Here is an 8,494-nt window from a genome sequence, read left to right as displayed (position 1 = left end):
GCGCGATGCAATGCATAAAAACACGGTATAAGTCATTATAATCCATAATTATGTCCCCACTGGATGCAACAAATGGCTCCTTTTTTTGGTTTTATTGTTTTGTCTCGTAGCAACGGTTTTCTGACCAGGATAGGCATAACAGTATAGTAAGGGGCGTAACTTTTTCGTAAACACTTGAGGCATTTGGTCAATCACAAAGCACTGGCCAATCAGAGCACACCTCACTTTTCAGACCTATGAGCTTTGTAAAAAAACGATGGATAAAAAAAACTATTTTACAGTTCAGATACAGGTTTTCACAAAAATAAAACTAATAGATAAGGGATGTGTCAAAAGTATTAAGTTAATTAATTAATGTCAAGCAATTATTATATTAATTAAAGAAGATATAAAAATATCTTAGTGTCTTCATTTTTTTTTTTTTAATGAATTAGATACTTGTCAATCCACCGGTTCACTTTTAAAAACATTTGCATTGGTCTGAACAAAAACATCAGACAGACTGACTGAAAATGCACATTCATTCTTTGCCAGCAGGTGGCACTTTCGGAAAGGCAGAAATTATATTTTTATGTTTAAATGCAACAGGCATATAAACAGACACACAGATATTAGTGACTTCTTGCTTCTTTTCTGGGGGACTATTTTGATTAAACATGGCAACTTTAAGGGGCAAGTGGGCAAAACCCTCATTATCTCCATCCTTTCATGAGATTTCTGTAAATCTTATGGGAAAATCATCTACATCAGTGATCCTCAAATCTGGCCTGCGAGAAAAACTCCAACCCTAATCAAACAAACCCACCTGTGATTTTGTTATACTGAAGACATCATTAGCAAACTCAGGTGTGTTTGATTATGCTTAAAGCTCAAATCTGCAGGAAAGTCAATATTGTGAGTCAGCTTTGAGGATCACAGAAATACATGATAAAATTAAAAACAAAATTGTATAATAAAATTGATAAAATACTGCAAACGCTATGGTCAAATGAATGATAAGTAAACATTTTAGCTAAAATCTTAAATTTATATATATTATGTGAGAATCCTAAATTGGCATCTTGTGAAAGCATGTTCTCAAATGTAGAGTTTTGTCTGAATACAAGCTCTTTGGTTTCATTATCACTGAATGTCATAATAGTTTCCTAAACTTTGTAGATAAGGATACAAGTTCATTGGGCACTTGCCATTCTAGTATTTTCTTTGTATCCTTTTTTAAACAGTTTTTCCAAATTGTAATATAGGTCAAAACAGGGATGCAACACAGTTAGCCCGCACGTCGTTTTTTTAATCAAAGTTTTCAGTTTGATTCAGTTCTGTGTTTTTTTATTTAAAATGTGATTTTTTTAAACAAATGAACGACAAAATTTTCCTGCACACTTCTGTATGCTGGAGAAAGACATAGAATATTATAGGAATACTTAAAATATTCTCTTTTTCCTATGTTTACCCCAAATTGAATTAACTCCAACCAGTAGAGGTCGCTATAGTTTCCAGCCGCTCCCTTCTTAATCAGGGTTTCCACGGGTACTTAAAAAGTCTTCAATTTAATTGCATCACTTTTAAGGCCACAAAACCACTTAATTGGTATAAGAAAGTTTTAATTAAGATTTCGAGAGGTCTTAAATTTGGAGTTGGAAAGACAAGAATAGCATTGTGATGGTTAAACTTCAAAAGGCTATGATTTTATTGAATACATATAAGTGCAGCACATTTCAATGTCAGGGACTGTGTGCTGCTGTTACCGGGCAAATCCCTATTTCTGGTCGAAAAAGTGGCAGAACAGCAGTCCCTTGCATACTTCAACAGGTATATCTCTTTTTGTATAACAAAGGCCATTCATTTCAATTCATTTTATTTCAAGTAATTTACCCATTTTTTTTTTTTACAATTCTCCATTGCCCACTTGAGGTTGTTCCCAGCTCCTGTAACCCCTTTTCCTGTGGTTACATCTAGTGTAAGCAGTTTTTGTGCAGTAAGTGTTATTAGTACTGTGTCAAGAAAACCGATCACTCAGCTCCCTGCCTGGCCATGAGAATTGGGGGATGGGGTACAGTGGTTGCACCACACAAGAGCGGTGGGGCATGGAGGTCGCAGAGATCCAAATGTGTCCAGATCCCAGTGGACAGCCATGGTGGAGGCTTGATTGCCCCGTCACATGCTTCCAGACTGAGAACTAATGAGAAACATGCCTGGAATCACCAGCGCCCCATGACTGATGTGGCTGGATGAAAAGCCATTTAATACTAATATAAGTAAAGGGACCATGACCATAATGTCTTTGAGAGGGTGGAACTGATGCAGTATGTCAGGAGTATGTCAGCTGATGAGAATGGAATTGATACAAGAATGGGAGTTAAGACATTTCTAAATTAATTATCGGTTTAAACTTAATGACAAAAATATGCTGACAAACCATTTAAACCAAGAGAACTGGAATTAATTAATTAATTATAATCTGGTAGATTATTTTGATTCAACTAGTTGAGTTAATTTTTTATGTGGTTTACCAAAAAGAGTCAGATTCTATCACATTAGACCAGCAGCTGACAAAACGGAAAGTATTTTTGTCTATTTTTATAAATAATTTGACAAATTGATAAAAAAAAACCATGTAATTCATAACCAAAACAAATAAAGTTATTAAGTTGCTGCTAATAAATTTGATTGACAGGAGATCTGACCAATCATAATGCTGAATCTGCCATTTTTGGTCTGACAAACAAACCAGACAGGAGAGAAATGGTGTGACTGGTGTTTTTCTGCAGTTGAAACCATACTTTCTAATGTTCAATCATGTTTATTTTCTGCTATAACTAGTAAACAGGAAGAGACGATCAGTTCATGTGCTGCTTGATCTCCGGGCACTACAGTGATTCGTCACGACACATTAAAGTTCCACAAATAATTGTTTGAATTTCTTACAAAATGACAAAATTTGACAGCTAAAACTTTGTTTCTCACCTATTCTTTTATGAATACTGAGGTTTTAGAAATTCTTATGTTCCCGTACTGCATTATTGCCTAGTGGGGAGGTACGGTTTCAAACACAGCGACACTCTATATAAACCTTATTAAAAAATAGTATTGTCTCCATAGAACCAACATATAAAGCCCTGTTAATATCCAAGAAAATAAATGTCTAAAAGTTAGCCACACAGCCAGGGAAAAGTTTTCAGCTGCCTGGTGAAAAACCTGTAGTGTTCGAAATATGTGCAAGATAAGAGGAAAGGACAAAAATAGCACAAAACATTCAGACTCAGAAAAGCCTGACAGTGGAGCAGGTTGCAGCTGGTCATGAGGTGCTGAGCCTGAAACACACACACACACACACACCCACACACATTATCCCACTAGCAGTCACAGTCGATAGATGGACCGAGAGATAGATGAAGAGGTAGGAAAATGTAGTGACAGATGGAGAGAAACTGTGTGTGGGCAGGGGACAATCAGCCCCAGGGACATGCAGTGAATCTATTGTTTCCTAAAGGTGAGAGAGAGGGAGAATAAGAGAGAAAGACAGAGAGAATAGAAGACGGAATAAGAGGTCGGGTGAGAGAGGCTGAGAAACGACATTTACCAGCCCTGAAAGACACAATAGCTATCATGCTCATTGTAAAAGCCCTCCCTTTCACAATAGTATTAAAAGAAAGACAGTGGCAAAAGAGACACAGCGCTTTTATTTAACTCCTCAAAGAAGAGAAGACGCACAGACAATGGAAAATGTGACACAATTACAGTCACAGAAAATAGCCTTTGCTGGAAATCGATTCACACTTGACAATCAGCCAGATAAGGCAAAAATGTCTGTCACGCTGTATCATTCAGTTGGGAAGAAAAGGATATTTGGTACAATGTATCATGGGGGGGGGGGGGGGAAAGTAGATCTGCAAGACTTTTTTTAAACTACTACATCTTGACAAGCCATCTCTCTAAGATGAAATGACACACAGCGCCCCCTATTGGGAATGAGATGTCATTTCAGATGCATCAAACAACCCAGAGATGTGCAAGAATCCTAGCATCATGCTTAATATTTTTAAATATAGTATGTGACAGTCAATGAGTGACATACGGGGCGAGTGAGTCATTGAGTCATTCAATAAACTGATTCGTTCAAAACACTGAATCATTCAGTAACAAAACACTGCTGCGTGCTTGGAGATTGTGCAATACTTCTGCCGTGATCTTTGTTTGGAAGTTGGAACCAATTTAGTTGGTGAAAAGGGAACAAAACAGTCAATATTGTGTCTAAAATGTAAGTATCTTAATTACGTGACTACTTAACTACTTGTTTATTTAATTAAAATCAATTGAACATTTGCAATCTTGAGAATATTCAGCAATTAGCTCCATTTCCGTGGTATGTTGCTTAACTACATCATGTTATAAATTATTATTATTATTTTTTACCTCAGTATGTTTCTTCTTTTGAGTGTATTTATGTGTCCCATCCCATTTAGCCCTTTTGCTCATTTCATACACTCAAAGGAGAAAAACTGACTGTAGCACTGTTTTTCAGATAAACAAGTATGTTAACGTTGCATGTTTCTTAAATATCTGCAAACATATTAGCCTATGGTATTTTTTATTTTTATTTAGATATTATAAGACTTAAAATAGGAAATCTTTAATTAAGGCTTTTTATGCCTTAAGTAAAGGCATAATACATCACACTGTCAAAGGTTAAGGCTACACTTTTTAACAGTTTCCCCCACTCACTTCAAATAATCCTCTATAGCTGTCAGGCTGCTGATGCTGCACTAGTGTTCCGAACCCACTTCACCAGCGCTCATTTGCATAAGGCACAGACACGGCCAATCAGTAACGGGTATGCAAATGAATAGCGTCATTGCCTTGCATGAGCATAGGAACAGAATATTTTGCTTTGCCTGGAGACTCTCGGTTTCTTTGGCTTTGGCAGTAATTTTATTAGAGCTATTCGTACAATTTATAGCAATTGCAATACTTCTATTAAATTACCTTTTGGAACAACTCCCAGATTTAACACTTCTAGAGGTGTAAAACAAGGAGACCCTGCAGCTCCATTCTTATTCTTATTAGTTATGCAGGTGTTGTGTCTTCACATTAAAAAGAATCCATTTCAGGGTATCCGTTTACTTGACAAAGAAATAAAATGTTCACAGCTTGCAGATGATACAACTATTTTTTTAAGAAGTAACAGAGAAATAGATGCAGCACTTAGGTGTTTAGATATGTTTTCATCAGTCTCAGGTTTAACTGTAAATATTAATAAATGCGAACTGTTTCCACTGAAAGATATATCTGATGGTGTGGTGGAATTGTGTGGTATACCAGTTAAAACCCAGGTTTCTTATTTGGGAATCAAAATTTGTAAAAATCAGAAGGAAAGAATTGATTTAAATTATCTTCCATTGATTGATAAAATACAAAATAAATTTAATTCTTGGTTAATTAGAGATTTATCTTTGAATGGTAGAATATTACTATCAAAAGCTGAAGGACTGTCAAGATTATCTTATACAGCAATGGTTTTAGATACTCCAAAGTCATGTATTAGTCAGGTAAATAAGAAAATGTATAACTTTATTTGGAAGAATAAACTACATTATTTAAATAGAGACATTCTAGGTAATTTATTTAATCAAGGTGGTTTAAATGCTATTGACTTTGGAGTATCTAATGTTGTCTTTAAAATTAAATGGATTCAAAATTGTATTAAATCTAATAATCAATTATGGTATTACATCCCAAATTTAGTTTTTGACAAAATTGGCGGTATTAATTTTCTCCTCAATTGTAACTTTGATATTAATAAAATTCCCCTTAAGCTGTCTAACTTTCATAGACAAGCTCTATTATCTTGGTTGTTGGTGTACAAACACAATTTCTCTCCCCACAGGTGTTTGATTTGGAACAATAAAGATATTAAATATAAGAATAAGACACTTTTTTTCGATTATTGGTTCAGAAATAATATTATATTGGTGACACAGTTGTTTCGTCCTGATGGTGTTTTACTTTCATATGGAGAATTTTTAGATAAGTTTAAACTTCCAATTTCTGCAAAGGATTATGCAGTGGTCTTTGATGCTATACCTTCTGGTCTTCTTCAGTTGATGCGAGCTGCTGATGCTTTTGATTTGAACATAACTAATGACTTAAATGTAAAGTTAGATGGTATAAGTATTCTTGATAAAAAATGCAATAATAATTTTCTTAGACAGATTTGTCGGCCATTTAGAATACCCCCAGCTAAAAGTTTTTGGAATTCTCGCTTTAAGGACATTAATTGGGAGGAGGCTTTTATAATCTCCAGGAGATACTGTGTCATCAATAAGATTCGCGAGGTTTCATTTAAAATTATTCATTGTATTTATCCAGTAAATGAGGTTATTAAAAGATTTAAGAAGGATATTGATTTGAAATGTGTCTTTTGTAATTTGAATGATGAAAGTATATGTCATCTTTTTTTTGATTGTATTTGTACTAAATTATTCTGGTATGATTTTAGGATCTTCTTTGAAGAGATTTCAGGAATTGACATTACTTTAGAAGAAAAGAATGTTTTATTTTATTATGATAAGCCTTTAGAGAATACATTCTATTTTGTTATTAATTTGTTTATTATATTAGCGAAATATCACATTCATAAATGTCGATGGTCAAAGAGTACACCTAATTTTTTACAATTTAAATTTGAGTTACGTCAGTATCTTAAAGTGATGGAATGTGTAAGGAACTCCAAAGCAAAAAAGACTATAGATTGTTGTAAAGCCTTGAAACATTATCCTTTTTAAGGACTTTTGTATACTTATTTTGTAGTTGGAGATATGGATTTGTTTTTAATACCCCTCTGTATATAGTTCTTATTTTTGTTTGTTGATTTATTTAGTATTTACCTTTTCTTTTTTTTCACAATTATTGTCAGGTTGAATATACAGTATTTATATTTTTGCTTTTATTGTTCATTTGTATGTGAATTGTCACTAAATAAAGCATTAAAAAAAAAAAAAAAAAAAAAAAAAAAAATGTGGATGGGAAAAAAAAAAAAAAAAAAAAAAAAAAAAAAAAAAAGAATATTTTGCTTTGCCAGAAAATAAATAAATGAATAAAATGACTAAAAACAGAAAATAAGGCTATGACAGAAAAATTATTGAAAGTTTTCCACCCACTTTTCTCTACAATTTATTTAGGTAACACGCAGCGACTGTGAGGCACAGAAGTCTGCACGTGAGCAAAAATATGTTAATTATATAGAAAGCGGAGGCGCAAATAATGTTTTGATAAAACTGCATTTCTAAGATTAGGTGATTTAGGTGATCCCAGAGAAAGGCATTAACTAGTCAGATTTGATAACCATCTACTAAGGGCAAGCATAAATACACATCTAATCAGATGCAAAGTAAACATCCCCTCAGGACATAAAAGTAATTCCAAATTCATGAAACGGCTGTCAATCCGAATTTTTCTGTTCCTCATTCCCTCTTTTAAGCTCTTTTTGCCCTTCAACGATTTAATCACAGTCGTAGCTCTGCCAGGTATACTGAGCTATAATTATAGCCTTGTCTTATCAGTAGATGAGACTTTGATAATGAGTCCTCAGAGAGAAGCCAAATGGAATTGCTTCTGGCCAAACGAGGCAACTATATGAGCTTAGCGCTCCTATCGCTCGTGTAAAAATGGGATGATTACAGTGGAGATGCTGAATGGAGATCAGACAGAAATTACAGAACACCAATACATACAGCCATTCGTGCTCTGCATTTAACCCATCCAAAGTGCACACACACCCAGAGCAGTGGGCATCCATTTATGCTGCGGCACCCGTTGAGCAGTTGGGGGTGCCGTGCCTTGCTCAAGGGCACCTCATTCATGGTATTGAGGCCCAAGACTCGAACCCACAACCTTAGGGTTAGGAGTCAAACTCTCTAACCACTAAGCCACGACTGCCCCTTGTTCTGTTTGCTTCCCACTTATGAGACATTCTCGCACCCTGACTCAAGGAAGTACACTTACTCACTGTCCTTGGCATTCAAATCCAAAGCATTGTTTCATTAAGACTGACTCACAAACATTTTGTTAAAACCTAATTTATTTTCTCTCTCAGCGCATCAGGACGTTCATTGACTTGCTTTTTCTACTCGAGCCTAACACTTGAAAATGACTCTCCCAAACAACACCTATGACGGAAACTTTCAAGAGCAGTCTTTTCTTCACTTGTAACACTTTACATAGCACATAATATTTATGGTTGTTGTCATACTTTTTTACTCTGGGGAATATTTATTTATTTTTGAGTTGATGCGGCGTGCGCTTTCCTGAAACGAGAACTTTTTCAGCGTCTCTGGTGGCTACAAACGGAATTGCAGTCTGTTTGTCTTTAGGCCAGACAGAGCGGGGCATATCGACACTGGCTCATGCGTCGCTCTAATTGTATTTCTGACCAATAAAATACATGAGAACGATTTTTTATTAGGGCCTATTCTTTAGTGAATAATTGGTTTTACAG

This window comes from Carassius auratus, chromosome 50 (genome assembly GCF_003368295.1).
Source record: "Carassius auratus strain Wakin chromosome 50, ASM336829v1, whole genome shotgun sequence".
NCBI classification, from domain to species: domain Eukaryota; kingdom Metazoa; phylum Chordata; class Actinopteri; order Cypriniformes; family Cyprinidae; genus Carassius; species Carassius auratus.
The sequence above is the reverse complement of the archived record's forward strand: the minus strand, read 5'-3'. Positions refer to the sequence as shown.